The 25360-nt window shown below is 40.0% G+C and overlaps 1 protein-coding gene across 1 annotated transcript in view; it reads left to right on the top strand.

Annotated features, from left to right (window-relative positions):
* The window catches only part of LOC5576233 (putative mediator of RNA polymerase II transcription subunit 12), a 50247-nt gene that overhangs the window by 6177 nt on the left and 18710 nt on the right, over nt 1–25360 (top strand). The gene's annotated exons all lie outside the window — the stretch shown is intronic.

Here is a 25360-nt window from a genome sequence, read left to right as displayed (position 1 = left end):
TAACGACAAATGACAATTAAGATATAATCTGGCAAATAAATATTTAATTTAGGGATATCATACAAATGACATGCCAGAGTGCATCAACGACATTCAACAAAACTTAAATATACTGAGTTTCGATGATTAGTTTCTCAATGACTGATTAATTGCTTAACTACTTTTTGCTACATAAGTAGATGTTTCTCATTTAACATCTCTCATGTTACTATTCTAAGTTTATTTTTCCAGTTTATTAGATTTGATCAGTAGTTTTCATAAATATAATTTTTAAATAATGGGTTTCTTTCGACGGGGATGGTGGTCTAATGACTATCGCTTCTGCTTTGCAAGCAGAAGGTCGTAGGTTCAATCCCAGGCCCGTCCCTTTCACATATTTGTAACAATCTTCCTAATAGCTGTCGTTCTTTATCTTTCTGCGTCATTATGGCGCAAACATCATCAGTTCTATCTATCGCTAGAATTGAATGTATATCGACTTAAACGCTTACCACAGTGGTATCCATACGGTCGAATACCTCATCCATCACTAACAAAACACTCCTACTTCCAAGGTAGCTGTGGGAGTTGCAGGAGATTATCCGGTTTTCTAGCAACAACGGCTAACTTATTAACATTCCTTCCTCTCCCCGATAGACATAAGGACGTGGCCGGCGCCGTTATCAATCTATAAATATCAAGGGTAGTGTGATTGTACATTGAAGATGGAAAAAAAGCTAAAACCCAAGCTTCATCTGAGTGGTTCTCTGTGCAATATCACTATCCTGGTTGATCACGTAGTAACAACTACGAAGTGTATGTTCCATCAATTGATCGTTTTTATCGTTTTTTTTTAATAATGGGTTTCTTTGGCATATTTGTTCAAAATACTATTCCAATATTGAATAGTAGGCTCTAAAATAATCTATAGAATTGTTTAACCTACCGATTAATTACATTACAGCATTATTAGCATTATTGTGTCAATTCCATCCCATTTTCCTAATACCCAACCCATTCATATGTTCCCTCTCCCGTGACGTTTGCTTGGTCAGCATATACTATTCAGCCATAACCCCTTCTCCAATCTTTGGATTTACTTGCGCTCTTATTGCCCTACAAACGCTGCAAAACGAAAATGAAAAAAATGATAATATATATTTATCATAAATGGGTAACAAGGTCTCTTACAAAAATAATATTGGAATTATTAATTTATCGACTTAGGTGTCCGGTATCGGAGGTACCATGATCAACAAAAACAATGAAAAATGAATGTATTTTGAGACATCAGTGCAAAAATAACAGTAATATCCTACGACCTACAGAATATTCCTAATTATAAATGATTATATAATTTTTATAGTTTCTTCCGACAATGAACCATTTTTTAATTATTTCATTCTTTCAGAATATGATTGTTCGTGATGATACTTGTGTGTTTCATTTGAATATCTCAAATACAGAAGTGGGTGTGGAGGTTTCAGCGCTGTTGCAAGTTGCACCTATGATAGCAAAATGTGGTATTAGGTTGTTCTTCTTCTTGGCACTCACTGAAGCAGAGTCTGCTTCTCAATGGCGAACTAAATAAAATTCAAACACTAATAACATTAAGCCAATGCATTTATATATTGTATCTGTATATCTTGTCTAAATTCACAATTTTGCTGAAGATAGCATAAAGGTATTCCTCCTTTTTTTAATAATTGATATAGTATTTAAATTACTCGAAAAATTCACTTTAGTCAAACCGTTATTGATTTTGAATTCGTAATTGAAAAAATCGTCCATGAATATATATTGAAATCCAGGATATGTCTGCACGGTATGCCTGAAACTGTCTAAAATGAAAAAAAAATGTCCAAGAATTTGGCACCTCCCATTTGATATAGTATTCAAGCATCTTCTCCGAAAATTTGAAAATATTCTAACGAGGGAATCGAAAGTTATCGTGATTTTGAAGTTTTGTGTTATTTCAGAATCACATGTTTAAAATTATTCCCCAACGGTGCACCATTTTTAATTTGTAAAGCAACCATGTAACCAGCAGCTTTGCATTTAAAATTTAAAACATGTGATATGGAAGCATCATCTCTGTAAATTAGATTTCGAATTTCGTCGAGAAAATCAGAAGCTAAAGTGATTATATTTCCATGAAATTTAAATTCGAGCTCATATGGCTTTGTTTGTTGTCTATAGGACTGACACTCGGCATTCAAAAGATATAGTATTCAAGCATCTTCGCAGTTAGTTTGAGATTACTTCATTAAAAGACAAATTATCTAGAATATTTTAAACTTATCTTTAAAATGATTAGATTCATCTAAAACAGTGCTAACAATACGCATTCAATCATTTCGACACAAATTAAAATGTTCATCTTTTTATTGAAAATATGATATTCACCATGGTTTGAATGCTTAATGCAAAGTTGCTGGTTACTTGGGTTAGTTACTTAGGGAATATTTTGAAGCATGTGAATATCCCTTCCAAAATAGCTCAAAACCTTAAAAACGCGATATCTTTCGATGCTATCGTTAGAATATTTCCAAACTCACGGAGAAGATGACTGAATTCTATATCTTTCGAATGGTGGGTTCCAAATTCTTGGATATTAGTTTTGTCAATAACGGTTTCAGGCACACTGTAGTCTTAAATACTTTAAAAGTTTCATGCAAATCCGTCCATAAATATTTCAGATCTAACCCGTCCGTTGTCTAGTGTGGTGCTTCCTTATAACGTATGTAGTGTTTTTTTAACTCTCCAGAGTTGCCCATGTTATATAGAAAATCGAAAAACTTGCAAATGTATTGTCCAATATTGTAATCTCACAGATTCTTCTTGGATTACAAGACATATCATTGGAGTTTACATGACATGTCATTAAAGTTCACATGATGTATTAAATTTTTACTTTGTCTTCGAATCATGTGCTGTTTTTGGATAAATCACAATTAATTAATAATAGGGTGTCGGTATCAATGGTTGTAATGTACCAGTAGATTGGACTATGGAATAAAACGTACATATTTGGATAAAAACGACATGCGCTATTTTTGGTGGATAGATCGCCTTTTTTCCGATTTGCCAAATTGCAGCTTTTTATGTTATCAGAAAGTAATATAAATAATTAACTTAACGCAAAAAATTTGCTCCCTTGCACCAGTAGTTGCCGCGTTGTTCCAGTAGTGGATCAACGGATGGAAGCAGTTTTAAAATGGATGTAAAAAAATGAAGAAAAGTCCCAGAAATGATCTTTATGCTTCATTCGAAAGATATTAGTTGCTGTTCCGAGTGAAAAATGTCAAACCTTTATGAAAATTAACTATTTTGTTCGGAATTTTGTAACATTCCCAAACGTCTACTAGCGCAACTACTGGAACACGTGTACCAATAGTGGCACAAGCGATTTTATGCTCAAAATATAATTTTATCACTCTATTTATATTTTTCCCATAAAATAGAAGTTGAAATCTTTCTGTTGCCGTCAAAAAATCTCTGTTAGGGTTTTTCGTCGTTATTAAGTAGTGATTTGTTATAGCTTAGGTAGCTTAGCTTAGGTAGTCCACTAATGGCACCGGCACCCTAATTACTAACATCTGATAAAAATTTAATGTGTATTTTTGTAAAAAAAAAAAACGGTGGGACAAAAGTTTGTTAACGACAATCAATTTCAAAACTATTGTAAATAAAAATGGACAAACATTTTTACAAAAGCCTGTCCAGCAAAATTGTAGCCAATGTGTTGAAAATCCACTTTGTTGTGTTTATTTCTGTTCAACTGTTGTCATAGTTATGCAAATAGTGATCATTCCACTAAGGTCGAACTTTTGCTCCGCCTTTCTTTGCGGGTCAAATCTCTCTTATGACATCTCTTAGTTGAGCTTGAAACGAAATAATCAGTTCATTCCCTGGATTTGATCGTATAAAACATGATATTATTTCTGTTTGACGGTCATTACGACAACGTCCGATGCTTCCACTCCAAGTCAGCATCCAATTTCAAAGTCCAGCTGTTTTTGCACAGATCGAGCGTTTCGGTGCACATCCAATCCAAATCAAATAGATGGCAAAAATGTAACAGTAAGCAGCCAAAAGTGAATCAGCAGTCAGTGGTGAAGAGTAACAAAACACAGGGAAGAAACGATAAATAATGGGTTTTAATTGGATTTCGTTCACGAACACACCAACTGTCCGCCGAACGACCCACGATGACGACTACGCTCGATTGTCCGGTCCGTGCTTGCCGGAGGATGCATTCGAATCGAGCAGAAAAAATTTCTCCAATTGCGTACGCGAAGAAAGGAGAAGGTGCACGCAACACAATTGCTTATAGCAGTGGTTCCCAAACTTTTTATTGCTAACTCCTTCGAAGTTCCTAATATTGATGATCCCGAAATATCATCATAGGTTTTGCACGAAGTCTGCTAAGATCATCTAGAGTCCACTTTCCAAGATTCCAGTAAAGAACTTTTGAAAAAAGTTTACAAAAAAACTTCGGGTAGCAATTTTTTCAAATGTTTCAAAAGATTTTTAAAAGATTTGAAAGACTTTTTCAGATTCATAAGAACATTAATCCGTCAAGTTCTCGCAAAGAAATTTTCCCAAGATAGATTTGTATCACCCACGTATTACTGCTGCAAGCTGTTTTGTTAAGAAAAAAAATATAAATATCAGAAACATTTTGAGATTGAGCTTGTAATCTCTCATTGACAGAATGACACCAACAATGAAAAATAACATTTATTTTAAAATGGCTGCGGACCTCCAGTTGGGAAGCCCTGGTTCATATACTCTATCCGCCGGTGAAAAGCGTGAGCGAGCATCTATGATTTTTATCTACGGATTGCTCATAGGCAATAGTACCAGACACCGAAAACTGCTGTTTCCGATGATGACAGTGATCAAGCAAGACTCAGCTGTTATGCTTACGAGGTGGCAACGACTAACCGATCAATAGTTACGGAAACATTACGTGTAGGTTTGTTTTTTGTAGCATAAGAAAACGATCGTAATTCTTCACGTTGTTCGGATTTAGTCAATTTGTGTTTTTCTTCTTTTTGGCATTAGGGTGATGTGCTAGTATCCATCGTATTAAGCATCGATCAGTGAGAGCTGCAATTTTCCCAGTATTGCAGTGAATGATGCTGATACAAACCGATGCCAAACAATTCTTTCTCAAAACGGCTTTATCATTGTACAATAACATTTTGATAAATCTTGATCTGTTTTTGGAAATAATGCAAAGAAAATGCATCTTATCGTATTCTCAATCCGTCGTATCGTTTTCAACTCCGTCGCAATCAGTTTCCAGATTCGTCCCACAACTTACGGCTCACTGTGATGTATTGAGTGGTTAAAACACAATATATCAACGCTATAATAAAATGTTTTACTAGAATATGTAGATCTACGGGCATCTCCCTCCATTCTTTCAGCATGATTGGATATACTAATTTCCTTTAAAATTCATTGTTCGTCATCAAAATTCAGCCCAAACATATGAACACAATTCCTTTTGACCGTACAATTATGGCATTTGCTCACAGTACAGCGAAAACAACACAACCAAAGGAGCCGTATTTTTACGTCGAGCATCGCGCACACATTGATGCGCACAACCTTTTTTTTCTCAGTACGACGGATTGAACTTTGTTTACATTTTCAATTATACGCGGCGGTTGAAGAAATTTCGTAAAGTTTGATGATTAATTTAAGTTTTACGGCGTGTGATTGGAATGAAATCCTTCAGTGAAGAAGTACGAAGGTTTTCCATAGTGAAAATAAGTGCCCGGCGAAGTAAGTCACCCACGGGGGCGGGAAGAAACTTGTGTTCGAAAGTGGTGTGACTGATGTCGATCGCTAAGCATTTCTCTCAAATCGTTTTCGTCCATGCGATTTCGGAGAAAAAGTGAAAAGTGGATAATTGAACTGAAGTTATTTATCGAAATACAGTAGTTTCATTGCATTTTTGGTGTACAGGTGGACGAATCATAAAAACTTTCACAAAATTACATTCGAAAAATGAATCTATGTTGCAGGTAAGTTGGAATACCCGCCGTAGTGGAACATTTTAAGTTTGATACGACGAAAAGTAGCTCTTACGACGAAGTAGAACAAAACCCTACGTCCTCACTGGAACAGCCCGCTTCTCAGTACCTGCAGCTTAGTGTTCCTATGAGAACTTCCATAGTTATTAACAAAAAGCTTTCTTTGCCAAAGTTGCCATTTTCGTATTCGTATATTCTGTGGCAGGTACGATGGTACTCTATGTCCATAGGAGTCAAGGAAATTTCCTTTACGAAAAGAAACTGAACCGGGAACCGAACCCAGACACCTTCAGCATGGCTTTGCTTTGTAGCTCTAACCACTCAGCTAAGGAAGGCTCCTTGATGAAAAAATAGTAAAACTGTTAACATTAGATATGTTGTGAGAAAATGACTGAATCCATACCCAGTAAGTGTACCGTTAAGCAATTTTCTTCTTCTGATTTTCTTCTTGGCATTACGTCCTCACTGCTCCTGGTGAAGATAAATCGAAGCACAAATCTGGATAATTGAACACTCGTTTGAGCTGAAAACTTGAAAGTTTTCGGTTTAAACGGATGTTTGCTTCTCCAGATTTGTGCTCTTGAAAATTTGAGGTTTGGCTTCGATTCATTTTCACCTTCTCAGATTAGTGTTCTGTTATATGCGCATTGAGCACATCCACTGTTATTAACTGAGAGCTTTCTTTGCCTAAGTTGCCATTTTCGCATTTATGTGTCGTGTGGCAGGTTCGATTGCAACACTATGACAAACACTTCAGGGAAACAACAGGGTGTCCACACAATCGAGAAATGCGGGAAGAAGTCGGAAGTTTCATTCTCCATTTGCTATATGATTAATGTTGCAACATAAATCATAAGAACCAGTAGATTGGAAATCATGAAATGTACTAGGAGATGACTATGGACTATGGAATAAAACGTATATTTTAGGATAAGAACGATATGCGATATTTTGTGGTGAATACATCGCCTCTGGTATAGTCGATTTGCCAATTTTCAGCTTTTTATATTATTAAAAAGTTACAAACAATAAGGTTCTTGCAAAAAAAAATGCTCTTTTGCACCAGTAGTTGCCGTCTTGCTCCAGTAGTGGATCAACTGATAGAAGCAGTTATTTAAAAAGATGTATAAAAATGAAAAAAAGTCCAACAGATCATGTTTATGCTTCATTCGAAAGATTTTAGTTGCTGCTTCGATGAAAAAATGTTAAACTATGTAGAAATCAACAAATTTGTATGAAATTTCTTGCATCGTTACCGAACGGTTACTACTGGAGCACTAGCGCCACTACTGAAACACGTATACTAATTGAACGAGCCGGGGACTCTGTATGTGCCGGGATCGAAGGTTTCGAACTTCGAACGGAGCACAGGAAATTAGCACCACTTGATGGCCTTACGAAGAATCTTACTCTTCTTCGCCGAAGACATAGCGATTTCACTAATCACTCTTCTGAAGATCTTGATCTGCACACAAACAGCAAACCGCTACCGTGAACTTCACTTCACAGCAAACCGCTACCGCTTCACTTTCCTCTTTGACCTTTTTGGGAAAAGAGCTGCAAAGAGGCAACGATGAGCTGTCTGGAAACGCTCTGCCCCGATCTGAGGAATGTGAAAAAATGTTTTTCCCCGAACTGGGAAAGGGGAACAAAAATCTCTTTCTCTTTGAAGCGCTGAGGTTGTCAAAACAAGCTCCTTATACATCTGTGGGAATGAAAATAAGCAAACACAAACGTGTAAACTCTTGGTCCCGCAGATCTCTTTTGTAATAGATCATTAAAAGGGGGAGAAAGAGGCAAAGTCAAGAGCAAGGAAGAAGCCTGGCTTAAACAGGTATTTCCCTGTGGTCGACGATGAGAAGCGAAACCGTTTCCAGTAGGACCGTGCTGTATTTCGAATGGACAGCCATGTTGACTTCCGGTGGATTTGCTGATGTGTAGACGGATTCGACGTTGCGGCAGGGGTGCTGGGCTTTTTCGGAGGTGCTGTTTGATCGTGCAGCATAGTGTGGTATCTGGCTCGACAAGTTCGGCAACTGAACTTCGATTTGCAAACTCGTGCTTGATGGCCAGAGCGGAATCAGTTCCAACACAAGCTTCGCTGGACGACCAACTCTCGTCGTTGGGGTATGGACAGCTTGGTGAAAGTTGGACACTGGACTAACTGGTGATCTTGCAAGGTGCATTGTTGAGCGGTCGACTTTGATTCGGCTGTGGCGCGTTCGCTACGGACTTAACGGAAGGCTTCTTCGTGAGCAGGCCGGCCACCTTGTAGCTAGTCGGTTGGGAAGGTTGTCCGAGAAACTCGATCAGATCGGCGTACGTAACTTCATCTTGCTGTCGGGTCTCTTGTCTCAGGGCGCGGAGTGTTGCAGAGTCGAGTTTGTTGGAGAGAATAAAGATGATTGATGTATCCCAGTGGTCGACAGGCTCCCCTAATTTGGCTATAGAGCTTTCACGTGTCGCTGAAAGTCATCTACCAAAATGTTGAGCTCCTGTGCAGACTCCTTTCTCATCCCCGGTAGATCAAACAAGCCTCGGAACAGTTCTTTCTTCAGGAATCGCTTGTTGTCATACCGTTTCATCAACGCATCCCAAGTTGACGCGTAATTATCCGCTTGAATATCCGCACTTTCAAACGGTTTTCTCGCCTCTCCTTCCAATGACTGCAACAGATAGTGAAGTTTGTTGACGGTTAGAATATCGTCGTTGCTGTGGATCATTGACAGAAAAATTTCTCTGAGCCACCTTGATTCGTCGCCACTGAACTTCAGGAAGTCAATTTTCGGCTGTCGATGGTTGAAGCTACCCGAGCAAAGCTTGAGATCATATTGACAACTAATTTTGATGTTGTGATGTTGCGGATTTTGGAAACTCAGTTTGTTGTCATTTTGGTCGTTTTAACGGTTAAAATATCAAAATAGAGAGCAGAAAAATGTTCCCATGAAACCAAAATGAAAACTCTTTTTGCTGTCAGTGAAAGCAATTTGAAAACAGTTTCTGCTGTCATTGAGAGCAAATTGAGAACTCGTTGAGATATACATATTTTCGATTGATATTGAAACATGACTGCGACTAGATAAATGCTATATTTTTATATTCTCATAGTATTTAAACATGTAGCACGAATAAATTTATACAGTGACACCTCCATGAGTCGATGTTCCATGACTCGATATCGACTCATGGAACCATACTAAAAACATAATTTCATGGTTACTATGATGGTCCCTAGAAGCAGCTTTCCAAAGAATTGCTGTTCCATGACTCGATATTTCCATGAGTCGATGGTCACTTCAATAACGACTCATGGAGGTTTCACTGTAATTAAATAAACAGAAAATATAAACAAAAACTTAAAATGATAGCAGCACGAAAACAAAATATGATATCGAATATTTCATTGATAAATTGATATCAAATTATGATATCAACTTGATGCTGAAAACAATATTTGTTTTCAACTTGCTTTCATTTTGATGTGGGACTTTGCTCGGGTACCCGAGCAAAGCTTGAGATCATATAATAGACGTATAAAAATTAGACCGCTATTGTCGCTGCAAACCTTGTGACCAACATCTAGTATGCGAGATTTGGAGGTGGTACTCAAAGTGTCAAATTTTCTCCAATTTAACCATAGTAACCTACTTTGGAAATCAACAAATAAACTTTGTCACGATACCATCGTACACACGTTGCGTTTTCGCAGTAGAAGCATTAACCTAAGAATGCTCATGTCGCTGCTGTTCGTGTTACCAACATCTAGTTTGCCACGAACTGAGAGCGTGAGTACCGGGCCTCAAAGTGTCAGATTAATTTTAAGAACCAAAACAACATCATGGTATTGAACAAACAATGAAGAACCATAATTTAAGGTAATAATAATTAAAATCAGTTTTGTGACAACTACGCCACTAGCGTTCTCAGGGTGGCCACCGAACCGGGAAAAACGGGAAAAGCGGGAAAAAGACGGGAATTTGAATCCATCGGGAAAAAGACGGGAAAAACCGAGAATTTGATATGGTCACCGGGAAAACCAGTTTGAACGAACATCTTCAAGCTCTAAATTTACAAACCACCAAATATAAGTTGTAGAAAGTTGATATGGTTTATAATATTTCCATTAAGCATCTGTATTGTTGGAAAAAATTAAATATTAATTATTTAATTTCTCGTAGAAATAGTCTACTAAGCTACACTAAAGTTCTTAGAAATATTTCAAATTGGTTGGTAATGTTTCGAAATCGTTTGTTTTTTTCTCTCACTATCAGGGCTTGATTTTTCACTAACGTATGACTCAAAGTTTTGTACCAAAGTTTCAAAACTTCTGGCAGAATTAAAGCTTGAATATATTGGCTTCATAACTTTCTATAGTTACTTTAGTTCAGTGGGGCTTTGTTTCATCCTCATCTTAAACTTTATTTGCTCTAGTGAACTTTTCTTTTTTATGAAGAAAGAAAAATCTAAAGATTATAGATTGAAACATTTATAATAGTGTAATTAGATGCGCAAGAGAGACATAACTATATAAATGAAAATGGAACGGTGTTCGTATGTCACGAGTTGGCTTGAGAACGGGACGACCGATTTGAACATTTTTTTTACATTTGTTGTCCTCAGAAGCTTCGACGTGTTTGAGAGGAATAATATTTTTGAAAATCGTCCAAGAAAGTTGAGAAAACGGGAAATGTAAATTTGACATAATCTTCGGTATTATTTTCAACGCCTCTATGCCCTACTGGGCAATACAACGTTTGCCGGGACTGCTAATTTTCGAAATGAATTAAAAGTGCCAAGAGAACTCCACTCCATTCATTGGCACAATTGAGGGGATTAGAAGCTATAAGTGACAGAAACCTAGTTTTGAGTTTCAAGTTTTTTCAGAAATTTTTCGTACTAATTGTACGGGAACCAACAAAATTAACCCGAATATTACTATTTTTCTTATTGGACGGAAAAATCACCTAAAAATACAGTTGAAAAGCTTGAAGCAGATTTTTTTTAGTATATTCAGTCAAATATCCGACCAAAATGTCATTCTTTTGCGAATGGGCCTCTCAATTAAAAAACCGGGAAAATTTTGAAAATCATACCGGGAAAACCGGGAAAAAAGCGGGAATTTCAAAACGGATATTTGGTGGCCACCCTGGTTCTACTACTAATATTTCTATTGTTTTCGCACAACAATTGAGTGAACCTTAATCAGCACGGCGAGTGGAGTGCCGGCTTTTACCGAATCTCCCGGCATAACAAACACCTTGTCCAACACTACTGGTATTGGGGCAATGACGGAACCGACGTTGACTCCCTCTATGGCACTGTCGGCAATCACGAATTTAGGCTGAACAACTTTGGCGGGTTTGCTGGCCTGGCATCTTCGTTCAAGACGTAAACCACTGTCGTTTGAGCGATCTTCTCATCGGGACTGTTTTCACCGAGAACAAGGTTTCCACGTGCTGATTGATGAAGCCGGTGAAGACAAACGCCGCTTTTAAGTGACCATGTTTGGCCAGGTCAATCAAAAAGTTAATCTTCATTTGAAGTTCTTGGATTATATAATTACACCGTTGTTTAATTAGGCACTCGGACGGTTCTTTCCCCAAACGTCCAATTTGGCAATCGTCGGTTTGTAATGAACGGACACTTCGCCATCTTGTGGGATTTCGGTCTCCACTCTGCTGGTACTGGAAGGTACCGGGATCGAGAAGCAATTTAAGAGACATCTCCGGGAAGGAATCCTCCAACCAGATCTTCGGCGAAGGTTCTGACCTTGAATGAATGATCAGTTTTGAAAATTCGATCAGGTTTGAATCGGTCATCTCATATTACGAACAAATAGAAATATTAGTAGTAGAACGCTAGTGGCGTAGTTGTCACAAAACTGATTTTAATTATTATTACCTTAAATTATGGTTTTTCATTGTTTGTTCAATACCATGATGTTGTTTTGGTTTTTAAAATAATCTGACACTTTGAGGCCCGGTACTCACGCTGTCAGTTCGTGGCAAACTAGATGTTGGTAACACGAACAGCAGCGACATGAGCATTCTTAGGTTAATGCTTCTACTGACGAACACGAGAGAGAAAACAAAACAACCAGGTTGACACTTTGAGTACCAGTGGATCGTGCCTGGGGAAAATCAAGGCTACTGTGGTTGATTCATCTCTATCACAGTCAATGTATGGAGGTAACAGCGCCCCTAGCGTTCTAAATCTAATGTTTCTATTGATCATATTGAAAACTAATTTTGATGTTGTGATGTCGCGAATTTTGATAACTCAGTTTGTTTTAATTTTGGTCGTTTTAACGGTTAAAATATCAAAACTGAGAGCAGGAAATTGTTCCCATGAAATCAAATTGAAAACTGTTTCTGCTATCAATTACAGCGAATTGAAAACTGTTTTTGCTATCATGGAGAGCAAATTGAGAACTCAATGAGATATACATATTTTCGATTGATATTGAAACGAGTCTGCGACAAAATGAATGCTTTATTTTTATATTCTTAGAGTGTTTAGAGTGTTTATACATGTAGCACGAATGAATTTATAGTTATGTAAAATAAAAACATTAACAAAAATTGTAAAATGATATCAGAACGAAAACAATATATGATATCGAACATTTCAATGACAAATTGATATCTAATTGTGATATCAAATTGATGCTGAAAACAAGATATGTTTTTGATTTGCTTTCTATTTTATGTTGGACTTTGCTAGGCTAGCTGATGGTGAGCAAAACTGTTGATCATCGTCGAATTTGGTCCTAGTTTCCTAGACTTCAGGCATTTCTCTACTATGGAGATAGAGTGCGCTGATGTCAACTCTAATTCCTCCATCCTTTCACCATAGACCACCAGGATGATATCGTCGGCGATGCGCTAACATGCATAAAGTATGCTGATACTTTTTCAGCTCAGCTTTTTCAGTGCAAAATTAACTGATTTTCTTTGATTCGAAATCGTGAGATGACGCGTACAAATTTCAATGACGGCCTACTTCGCCTTAACACCCGTCGGAAGGGGCAGCCTTAGTACGTCATCGTACATCGCATCACATAACAGCGGGCCCAGGATTAAACCTTGATATACTCCCGCGGTAATTTGAACACTTTTCTGCCCCTCCTCTGGGTCATACAGTGGAATCCTACCATCAAAATAACTTTCTAGAAGCTCACACAACAGCTTTTTCCATTTAGGGCCTATTGATTTCCTCACATTTTTTCTAAAGCTAAATATTACAAACTAGCTTACCCAACGTGGTTAGCCCCGTTCGAACGAAATTTGAAAGCGAAAATGACTAATAATACTGCATTTAGCACGTGGCCTTAACGCCGTTATAATGGGTTCTAATCTGAAATAATAACAGCCCTTAATACTGTTGTAGTATTTCTTCTGTTGTGAAACATGTAAACAAATTCAGAACATTCTATGAATTAGTAGAGCTGATTATTATCAAAAATTCTCGAATTGGGATGTTCAAAACATTTATATTTGTAATCTTGCTCAAATTTTAAATATGTATAAAAAAAATAATGGGAAACATTGTATGTTTTTTCAAACATTTCATTTGGTCCAAGTTTAACTTTAAGGTGGCTGATCCAATAGTAGTGTGTGTCCCAATAATAGTGGTAGTGCGGTTTTAAGCGTGTTATAGGCAATTTATATTTTTATGTGTGTTTTTCTAACATGGCCCTTGTTAAAATAATATGAATGTGTATAACAAATCTTGAATATCAGTAAGGAAATAGTAGAAAACAATTAAAATCTTAACTTTTTTTGCTCCTTTGCACCAGTAATAGTGGGGCGTTCCTTTAATAGTGAGTAATCAATTTAAACCACTATTATAGGAACACAAGTTAGCAAATACCACTATTACTGGAACATGTTACAGTATTGGACGAAATGATTTTTTTGAAGATTAAATAATTTTATAATTCTAAGATTTTTTTTTCGGGAAGTAGAATAGAATAGCTTTCCAATAACGTGTTCAGATATAAAAAACGACCTTCCGTTATTTTTTGACGATTTTTCATTCCTCAACCCTTTTTTTTTCTGTTCGTATGCGCCACTGCGACCAGTATTTAGATCTATTGTGGCATTACCCGTATCCTTAGTGTATAGTGCATGTCGCATTACTCCATTTCCATTGATAGGTAATGAAGCATCGATTTCTGTACAGTTTTTGTTTTGATTCCTCAGATATTGATAAAAATCGACTATGATGAAAAGGTCCCGCTATTTACACCCTTCATAGAAATTCACATCTCAGCGAAGGCGCGTTCCTTAGCAAACATAATCGATTAAATTTCCGAGGAACCAAATCGGTACTACTGATATTTGACCATGCAACGGAACTCTAGTCACATCTGTGGGATACTCCCGGTTCGCACTTCCGCGAATCACCCGCGAATCGACGTTTAAGTATAACGCGCAAGAAAAACTTGTGATACAATCACTAGGGTAATTTACTGAACCCTTTTGTTCAACTTAAATGGACTGTATTTGACTAAAGCGACGATCCTCCGATCGTTACCGATACCGTCGGTGGTCGAGATTTAACTAGCTCTCTTAGCTTTGCTGATTTCGATTCATGCTGTGAGAGCACAACCCAAACCCTTTACCTGGTATCTCTCTTGTGTAAAACTTAAATGTATACCTACACCGATGCGGTCACTCTTTAGACCAACTGATTGGTATCTACAGTGACGGGTAAAAATAATTCAAATCTAAACATACCGGCCACCTTGAGTTCACTCAATTCAAAGTAACTATGACTACAAAATAAACTATTCAAACTAATAAACATATCTTATCCAGTCACTTAAACAATCTCGCCAGTCCTGCACTCATCTTAAATTGAAACTCCTTGTTGGTCCATGCTGGCTGGAGCTGACCGACCGTCCTTTAAGCTGACCAAGGCGATGACTTCAACAGATTCCCATTCATTCTTTTTTTTTTGGCGTCTCCGCTAGATGTTGTAGCATGACTTCGTCATTGGAATTAATCCCGATCTCTGTTGGAGAATGAGATGGCTTGATTCTGGAACAACTTCAACATTCGAGAAACATAACTTATCTGTAGCCCCCTGGCGATAACGGATTCTCCATTCGTGCCAAAGTGTGCCCCTATGGGGGCGTAGAATACTGTGCTGAACATGCTGCTGTATTGGATCTGATGTCGTCGTAGAGAGTTATCTGCCGAAAAGGAGAATCGATTGGGATCCGAAAAGAATTTGGGCTTTATGCACGTAACTTTTAAGTCGGCCCCTGGCGAATGCGGTAATTACCGCTTGCTACCAATTATGCCCCTTTCGGGCCATACTTAGCTGTAGTTGTTTGAGTTCGATCCATAGGAGAGTGCAGCTTGGACGAGCGTTGATGAATGTAGTCTTGGAGTTAGTTCTGGCGGAATGGAAATCGATTGGTTTCCGAAGTGATACTAATTGAAAATGACATAACTTCTAGTGCGGCCCCTGGCAAAAACGACCTTGTGTGTCGTAAACCGCCAATTGTGCCCCATATGGGGCCATACTTAGCTGAGTTGATCTTCGACGATCGCAGGGAGGAACAGTTTGATGTACCATGAGTGGATCCGTATCTGCTAAAGAACAACAGCGCTTTGGATCCGAATTTATACTTTTAATATAATAAACATAACTTAGACGTTGGCCCCCTCGGCAGATGTGGCAAAAGTGCCACGATATAGCCAACGGATGCCCCCAATGGGGGCGTAGAATGCTGTTGAATAATTTTAGAGATGAGCGAAGCATATCCAGGCATACACGTAGCTGAGTTTGACTGTCAATGGAGAGCAGATCAGTTCGTAGCCAGATATACAGGAAATACAATACGTAACTTGAAGAGAGCCCCCTGGCAATAGCGGCGGGAATACACCGCAAGGTGCCAAAAGTGCCCCAAATGGGGGCGATGATGCTTATTGGTGTCCAGGGTACTGCTCCTCAGCATTAGGTTCAACATCTTGCAAGGGAAGAATACATATCTTCGAAATCGCTCTGCGGAATGATCCATCCTTCGTGCGGACGGTTACCACTCTCACGTTGCCGTCAGGACCCGGGAAGAGCTCCGTTACTCGCCCCAGCTTCCATTTTAGTGGCGGAATATTGTCTTCCTTCAAAAGAACCATGGTTCCGATGGCGAAATTTGATCTCTGTCTTGTCCACTTATTGCGAATTTGTAAACTCGACAAGTAGTCCGTTGACCAACATTTCCAGATTTGTTGCCATCTGCTAAGTCTACCCTCTGGTAACTCACTGAGATTTGGTTCAGGTATTGCGGTGAGTGGGCGTTGGATTAGAAAGTGTCCAGGAGTTAAAACTTCCAAATCACTGGGGTCGTTGCTCAGCGGAGTAAGAGGCCTTGAATTCAGGCACGCTTCGATCTGCGTGACAACGGTGTGCATTTCGTCAATCTTCAGCATCCTGCTACCAATCACTCTCTTCATGTGCCCCTTTAACGACTTCACAGCCGCCTCCCATAGGCCGCCAAAGTTTGGTGACCTTGCTGGGATAAATTTGAACTCAATCAAATCTCGTGCTGCCTCCGTTGACACTCGCTCCTGAAACTGCTGTTGTTGGAACATTAGATGTAACTCGTACAATTCTCTACGAGCTCCTACGAAGTTGGAAGCATTGTCGCAGAGTATTAACTCCGGTCTTCCACGCCTTGCAACGAATCTCCTGAGAGCAGCAAGAAAAGCCTCGCTGGTTAGATCCATCACGATCTCTACGTGCGCCGCTTTGCAAACTAAGCAGACAAAAATGCTGAGATAGCATTTCAGTGGTGCAGCTCTCCGGGTTACAGGTTGCAGCTCGAAGGGGCCACAATAATCAACACCAACACGCTGGAAGGCAGGTGCTGGCGCCACTCGCTCCAGAGGTAGATCACCCATCAGCTGTTCATGGGTGCTCGGCTTTGCTCTAAAGCATTTCACACACTCGTGCATTACCTTTTTTGCAAGATTTCTAACGCTTAACGGCCAAAATCTTTCTCGAACGCAAGCTATCATAAGCTGTGGTCCTCCGTGCAGCAGTCGATGATGATAATCAATCAAAATAAGTTTCGTAAGCGGATGATGTCTGTCCAGAATCATTGGATGTCTACGGCCTAGAGAAACTGGAGCGTTTCCAAGCCGGCCACCGACACAAATTACTCCATCTATCATCACGGGATGTAGATTGCGCAGCTTCGAAGATGGCCTCACCTCTTTCTTGGCAGCAATGTCTGCTAATTCCAATGCGAAGCATTCTGATTGAGCTAGTCGTACCAAAGCTAGCAGTGCGGAGTCATGCTCCTCAGCTGTTAACATTCCTTTCTTTCTTTTCTGGTGGTCCCTTTGTCGACAATTGAAGGTAAAACGACGTATCCAGCTGGTCAGGCGCACTAAGTTTATTAGGGATGAACGAAGCGTGAACACTTCACTTGGTGGCATAACCTGTAGTGCTGCTGACACAAGGGGTCTTTCCTCCAATGTTACCGCATCGAACTGCTGTTCTGGAACTTGCATATTCTTCGGCCAATATCCAACATCTTTCTTGAGCCATTCAGGCCCGTTCCACCAAAGCGAATTATTTGCTATTTCAGCCGGCGTGGCTCCTCTCGATATAATATCAGCCGGGTTTTCAATTCCTGGTACGTGATTCCATACACCTCCTTCGGTAACATGTTGTATTTCTGACACGCGATTACCTACGAAGACTTGCCACCTTGAGGGATGGGATGATATCCAACATTTCACAATAGTGGAATCTGTCCAAAAGAATGCGGTCGATGCTATTTTCAGACTACTCGAAACGGTCTCGTAAAGATGGGCTAGTAGCAACGCAGCAGATAACTCCAGACGAGGTATACACTGCTTCTTTTTCCTTCTGCTAAGATCTTCCAAAGGTGCAACCTTTGACTTAGCCATCACCAAATTTACGGTTATTTCCCCGTTCATGCTCACGCACCGGAGGTAGATTGTAGCTCCGTAGGCCTTCTCGCTTGCATCACTAAACCCATGGATTTCACATGATATTACGTCTCTTCCGAAAGCGATCCATCGTGGTACAGATATTGAAACTAGTTCGCTAAGATTGCTTCTGAACTCCAACCAACGCGATTGCAGATCTTCGTTTAACAGCTCATCCCATGAATACTTCGCTTTCCAGAGTTCTTGCAGAAATAATTTTCCGAGAACTATTACTGGACCTACAAGACCGTATGGGTCAAATAGTTTTGCGACTTCTGAAAGAACTACACGATGAGTGACCACCGCTTCAGGCTTCCAGTCCGGAACCTTGATTCTCAACGTATCTGTAGTCGGTTCCCAGGTGAGACCTAATGTCTTCACTGTAGCCTTCTCGTCCAGATCGAGAACCGCGCGATCATCTCGTAGATGGGAAGGTATTTCCTGTAAAACTTCCGGATGGTTGCTGTTCCACTTCCGCAAATTGAACCCTGAACCTTTCAGAAGATCGAGAACGTCCTTGCACAACAACTTTCCTTCTTCAATCGTGTGGGTTCCTGCTAACATGTCATCCACATAAAAACTCTTTTTAACCACCGCTGCAGCTGCTGGATAACGTTCTACTCCGTCCTCGGCACATTTGTTCAAACAGCGAGTTGCAAGGTATGGAGCAGATGAGGTGCCGTAAGTGACAGTTTTAAGCCTGTATGTCCGTAGAGGCTCTTCAACAGTATCTCTCCAGAATATCTTGTGCAGTTGTTGATCTGACACGTGTTGCCAAACCATGCGATACATTTTCTCTGCATCGCCTACAACAGCATACTTGAAGAGACGGAACCGCAATAGGATACTTTGCAGATCGTCTTGAACGACAGGTCCAACCATCAAGACGTCGTTCAATGACACACCGGAATCCGTAGGACAAGATGCGTCAAAAACTACTCTGAGTTTCGTTGTCGTGCTATCTGGCTTCATGACAGCATGATGCGGAATGTAGTAATCCGGACCTTCGTCTTCGTCTGTCAGTACTTCTTCCATATGGCCCATATGAAGGTACTCGTGCATGAATGCCGTATACATGGCTTTCATTTCATGATTATCATTCAACCGTTTCTCCATAGACAAATATCGTTTTTTCGCAATAGTTTTCGAGTTTCCTAGCTTTTCCAGCATATGTTTCCTCTTTGGTAGCTGAACTCGAAATTTTCCATCGGGATCTCTCGTAGTCGTCTTTTCAAAGATAGCTTCGCATGCGGACTCCTCGATAGACAGACAGCTCTTTGTTTGACAGGATTCCAACTCCCAAAACTTTGTCAGTTGCTCAAAAACTTCTTCCGTTGTCACCGACGATGAGGCTACTGCGCTGTAGCTAACGACCGCTGTTTCAGGTACCTCGCCAGCGACAATCCACCCTAACTCCGTGTTGTGTAGAATTGGACCCATTTTTGAGAGCTTCAGTTGTTCATTCAGCAACAATTCGTAGAAGATAGTTACTCCAAGAATCACATCAATTGATCCCGGCTCATTAAAAGCAGGATCCGCAAGACTAATTCCCGATGGCAAATTCCACGAAGATGTATCGATGAACTGCTGCGGCAGGCTTGATGTTATCTTCGAAAGTACAAAGAACTTGACCTCACAAGACATGTACGAAGAATTGCAGCACAGCACCGTTGCTAGGATAGCCTGTTTAGCAACGGAAAGAGAACCACCAACTCCATTTACTGGTAAATTATCCCGAAGCCGCCGGAAGTTGAGTTTTTGAGAAAGGTTTTCCGTTATTAGGCAGATCTGAGACCCACTATCCAACAAGGCTCGCGCATGGACAGTATTTCCATGTCGATCACCAAGTTTTACAATAGCAGTTGACAATAATGCGGTGTTTGATGGGTAGTGTGTTTTGGATGGTGTAGCAGTGTGGTGTACAGTAGAGGAATTGGTGGGAGGTGGCGAGAATGCATTTTGCGAAGATGTACTTGGAGTTGGTGTTATCTGTGGGTGTTGAGAATGATTCCGGTTCTGGGTTGAATTAGATTGCTGAGATTGAGCGTTCGCGGCTTGAGGTCCTTTATTGTGTTTCTGGGAGGAGGGCTGATTCGCATGTGGCCCTTGACCTGTGTAGCTGGTATACGGATGCAGCAACTGATGGTGACGTTGACCACATTTTCCACAAGTAGGTTTCGAACAATCCGCAACGAAATGACCGGAACGTAAACAGTTTAAGCACAATCCAAGTTTCCGTGCAAGCGATTTCCTATCGATGACCTTCATTCTCCCAAAACTCGTACACTGCTCTACGGTGTGTGGTCCATTATTGCACACTAGACAGCTCTTGCTCGATACTGCAGCATGAACCACAGGGTTCTTGTAAGATTTCTTGTAATCATTATTCTTCCGAGACGCCGTTGACTGCAAGATGGCACAGTGGTTCTCCAGGAAATCAACCATGGCCTGGTATGACGGAATATTCTTTGAACTGTGATGCGTTTCCCATAGACGAAGTGTATCATCGTCTAGCTTCTGGGCAAGCATGAAAGCCAACAGCGTGCTCCACTTATCAGTGTCTTCACCAAGTTTCTCCAACTGTTGTAGGTTGATCTTAAATGTCATCAGGACATGATTCAACGCTTGGAAACTCTCAAACTTCATGGGAGCAACAGCGAATAATGCCTTTAAGTGTTCCTGGGCGATGAGCTTGTGATTCTCGAACTTCGACTCCAGGATGCCCCAAGCAAGAGAATAGTTTGCTGAAGTAACCTGAATCTGGTTGATCTGGTACAAAGCATCATCTTTCAGGGACGTGCGTAGATAGTTGAACTTATCTATAGTGCTGAGTTGAGAGTTGTCGTGTATAAGCGATTTGAAATTGTCTCGAAAGTTCATCCATTCCGATAAATTTCCCGAGAAGATGGGAAGCTTCAGCTCAGGATACCTTGTCCGCGATGTCTGGTTAACCAGGACCTCCGGTTTTGGTTCACCAACTACTCCCGTAGACGCACCGATCTTCGATAGAAGCTCCTGCTTCAATCTGAAGTATTTGTTCTCAAACTCCTTGAAAACCTCCGCATTTTCTCGTTGGCGAGCTTCGGCTAAGGCAGCTTGAGCCGATACTCCATCCTCATCGCCACCCTCAGCTCCTTGTTCGAAATCCAGTTCATCGGTAATCACTTCAATATTAACTCTCACTTCGCAGTACTTTTCATACACATCATCCAACTTCTTCAAACGTAACTGCACGGTACACTTATCACGGTCTTCCTGATAAGTTAACAGGAATTCTTCGATATTTTCCAGCGAAATCATCGCATGTCGTTCCTGCTTCACCAACTGTCGTAACTCCGGTACCGTCATCGTTGTATAAGCACTGTAGATGCACTATGAACCACTAGAGCCACTATTCACTCCCGAGACCTCAAGCGACCGAACTATTGACAGATGACAGGGTAAATGTACCACCAAGTGGTAAAATCTCAATATAATCGAACAATCTTCAATAACTAAGGGCATGTAAATGATCAAACCAGAGAATCTCAAAACACCTTCTCCACAGAATCTTGCTGATGAGTACAAAATCGCATGCAATTAACTCATTCAGCGCCTAAATTTCTCTACCGTCCGTAGAGCTTTCGGTATGGCTGGTGTCAAAGCAAACCAGTCCAAACCACCTCAACCACACATTCGCACGCACACTGTACTTATCTGGATTTTGATGATGAGCTTTCCTAGGGCCTGACTATCGATGACGATGTCCACAGCAGATGGACGATGAACTTTTCACCGCAGAAGAACTACCGCAACCACCGGAACAGGCAATCACGTATGCTATTTTCTAACCGTCGGCGGTATGCAAACTACACCAGCAGCCACTCGGACCAACCCAACAACAACAACAGCAACACAGCAGCAAGGAAAGAAACCTTCCCCAGCGGATCTCCACGCTGGCAGAACATAATCACTTTGCCCCAATCTACCACTATGCCAACACAATGGCTCACAATCAGACCGCACTGGTCTTTTGTACACTCGACGGTCGTTGACCGTCTGAACCCAAGCCAAGCGCACTATCACTTCACACGTTTCTTCACGGGTCTGACAAATCCGGCTCGTCAGGACCAAAATGTGGGATACTCCCGGTTCGCACTTCCGCGAATCACCCGCGAATCGACGTTTAAGTATAACGCGCAAGAAAAACTTGTGATACAATCACTAGGGTAATTTACTGAACCCTTTTGTTCAACTTAAATGGACTGTATTTGACTAAAGCGACGATCCTCCGATCGTTACCGATACCGTCGGTGGTCGAGATTTAACTAGCTCTCTTAGCTTTGCTGATTTCGATTCATGCTGTGAGAGCACAACCCAAACCCTTTACCTGGTATCTCTCTTGTGTAAAACTTAAATGTATACCTACACCGATGCGGTCACTCTTTAGACCAACTGATTGGTATCTACAGTGACGGGTAAAAATAATTCAAATCTAAACAACATCCTTGTTTCGCTTTTAGTTTAGTCCCAGAAAAATACTAGAAAAAAGGGGCTTTATGCTAGCAGCAAAACCGAATCAAGCTAGAAAATTTGTTTAGTAATCAGAATTCACGTGAGTCCTTGAATTACCAGTACTTACAGTCCTTGTTGAGATAATACTCATGATAGTTATCCTGGCTTCAAGTGTAGTCTCGGGACTGACCAACTCCGAGTCTTTAACCATTTGCTAGGTAAAATAGATTAATTTTCAGAAACTGTTGCCAGTAACAAGGACTTTGTACCGCGAATCCTTGAATTACCAGAACATATTACCCTAGCCCGACAAACAAGATGAGACTAGAGTTCAAATTGGTAGATCTTATCCTGTAACGCACCACGAAAAGGTGATCTACCCGCGTTACAGGTCCCTCAACCCGTTACTATTGCCTCTATCACTGGTACAGACGCCCTAAATAAATTTAAATTTATCAACAATTGAGTTTAAATTTACATGCGCATGCAAAAAAAAAGAATTTATTTAAATCAAACAAATGGAGTTATACCTACTTCATCATTTCTAAAGCAAAAAAAAATATAGGGTGGTCCAAACTCGAATATGATTGGAATTGGAATATGAACCTATAGAATAATTTTGTTCAAACCTGTTCAAACATAAATAAGACAGCAAAAAAGCAAAAGCCATACAAATTTTCCAAATGTCATTAATTTTGCCTTTCTTTCTCAAAGCCCACACAAACATAAAACAAATACACTTGTACTAAAAGCTCCCTAATTTTACTTCAATCTCACCAATCGTCATTGGTCAATAAACGAGTGAAAGGTTTTTCCTCTTCCTATCGGGTTTTTGCTGACTGCGTCACGCCCAGCTGATTGGTTGTTGCAGAGCTGCTGCATAACGAATGCATTTTTAACCTCCGAAAGCTGTCTTCGAGATGAATATCGGGGTTGATTGGAACGCAACGACGGCCGAGACCAGAAAACGTCGAATTTCGCCCATCCATCATCAATCGGTGCTTTATTAGCACGCGAACCAGTGAGAGATGCAACTCCGAGAAGGAAAAAATAATGTAATTGACCGAACGAAAGCGACCATCCGACGGCCGAGAAATCGACCGACGAGACGATCGTATATCTCAGACAGAGAGGTGCCGCGGGAGTCTAGCAATTAAATGTTATATTAAATTGTTTGCTTTCGTGGAGTATATTGATGCATTTGGTAAAACACCTGTGCGAGGCGCCAACAAATTCAGTATGGTATAGTGGATTAACTTTGTAGGGTAGGGTATAGCTCAAATTATTGCCAGAAGAAAGTTATAGGGTTTCGTTCTACTTCGTCGTAAGAGCTACTATTCGTCGTATCAAACTTAAAATGTTCCACTACGGCGGATATTCCAACTTACCTGCAACATAGATTCATTTTCCAAATGTAATTTTGTGAAAGCTTTTATGATTCGTTCACCTGTACACCAAAAATGCAATGAAACTAATGTATTTCGATAAATAACTTCAGTTCAATTATCCACTTTACACTTTTTCACCGAAATCGCATGGACGAACACGATTTGAGAGAAATGCTTAGAGATCGACATCAGTCACACCACTTTCCAACACAAGTTTCTTCCTGCCCCCGTGGGTGACTTACTTCGCCGGGCACTTATTTTCACTATGGAAAACCTTCGTACTTCTTCACTGAAGGATCTCATTCCAATCACACGCCGTGAAACTTCAAAAAATCACCAAATTTTACGAAATTTCCTCAACCGCCGCGTATGATTGAGAATGTAAACAAAGTTCTATCCGTCGTACTGAGAAAAAAAAAGCTTGTGAGAATCAATGTGCTCGACGTAAAAATACGATTCCTTTGATTGTGTTGTTTTCGCTGTACTGTGAGCAAATGCCATAATTGTATGGTCAAAAGGAATTGGGTTTATATGTTTGGGCTGAATTCTGATGACGAACAATTAATTTAAAGGAAATTGATATATTCCAACATGCTGAAGGAATGGAGGGAGATGACCGTAGATTTATATAATCTAGTGAAACATTTTATTATAGCGTTGATATGTTGTGTTTTAACCACTCAATGCATCACAGTTAGCCGTAAGTTGTGAGACGAATCTGGAAACTGGAGTTGAAAACGATGCGACGGATTGAGAATATGATAAGATGCATTTTCTTTGCATTATTTCCAAAAACGGATCAAGATTCATCAAAATGTTATTGTACAATGCTAAAGCCGTTTTGAGAAAGAATTGTTTGGCATCGGTTCGTATCAGCATCATTCACTGCAATACTGGGAAAATTGCAGTTCTCACTGATCAATGCTTAATACGATGGATACTAGCACATCACCCTACCCTTTTTTACGTAGAAATTCAGCATAAACCATCTCGTAGTTGGTTGATCGCACTAACATAATAAAGTGCGACATTCTTACCGTTTTGTCTCAAATTCCGAACACTCGGTTTTTGTATGGCGATTTGGTTGAAATGTTTCGCAGAAATATGTCACCAAATAACAAGGAAATGGTAGTCAATTGCAATTTAATTTTAACGTCTCCAATATAATTTATTCCGCGGGAGTAGTGATGATTCTCTAGTTTGAGACCAGTATAACATGCTCAGATAAATTTATTTGCGAAATTATTCATTTGAATACGATTTATTCGTGCTGTTCGGAATTTGAATCAAGGTGTTCGGAATATGAGACAGAATGAACTCAGTGTTCGGCATTTGAATCAAAATGTTGTTCAATACTTTTACGTAAAAACAATACTAAAACTAACTAAATCAACATTATTATCGGTACACCCAACAACTAACAGTTAGACTTTGCGAAGAAATTGAAATTTACACAAATATCAGCCGATTTATGCCA

This window comes from Aedes aegypti, chromosome 3 (assembly GCF_002204515.2).
Source record: "Aedes aegypti strain LVP_AGWG chromosome 3, AaegL5.0 Primary Assembly, whole genome shotgun sequence".
Lineage (NCBI taxonomy): Eukaryota > Metazoa > Arthropoda > Insecta > Diptera > Culicidae > Aedes > Aedes aegypti.
The sequence above is the reverse complement of the archived record's forward strand: the minus strand, read 5'-3'. Positions and strand labels throughout refer to the sequence as shown.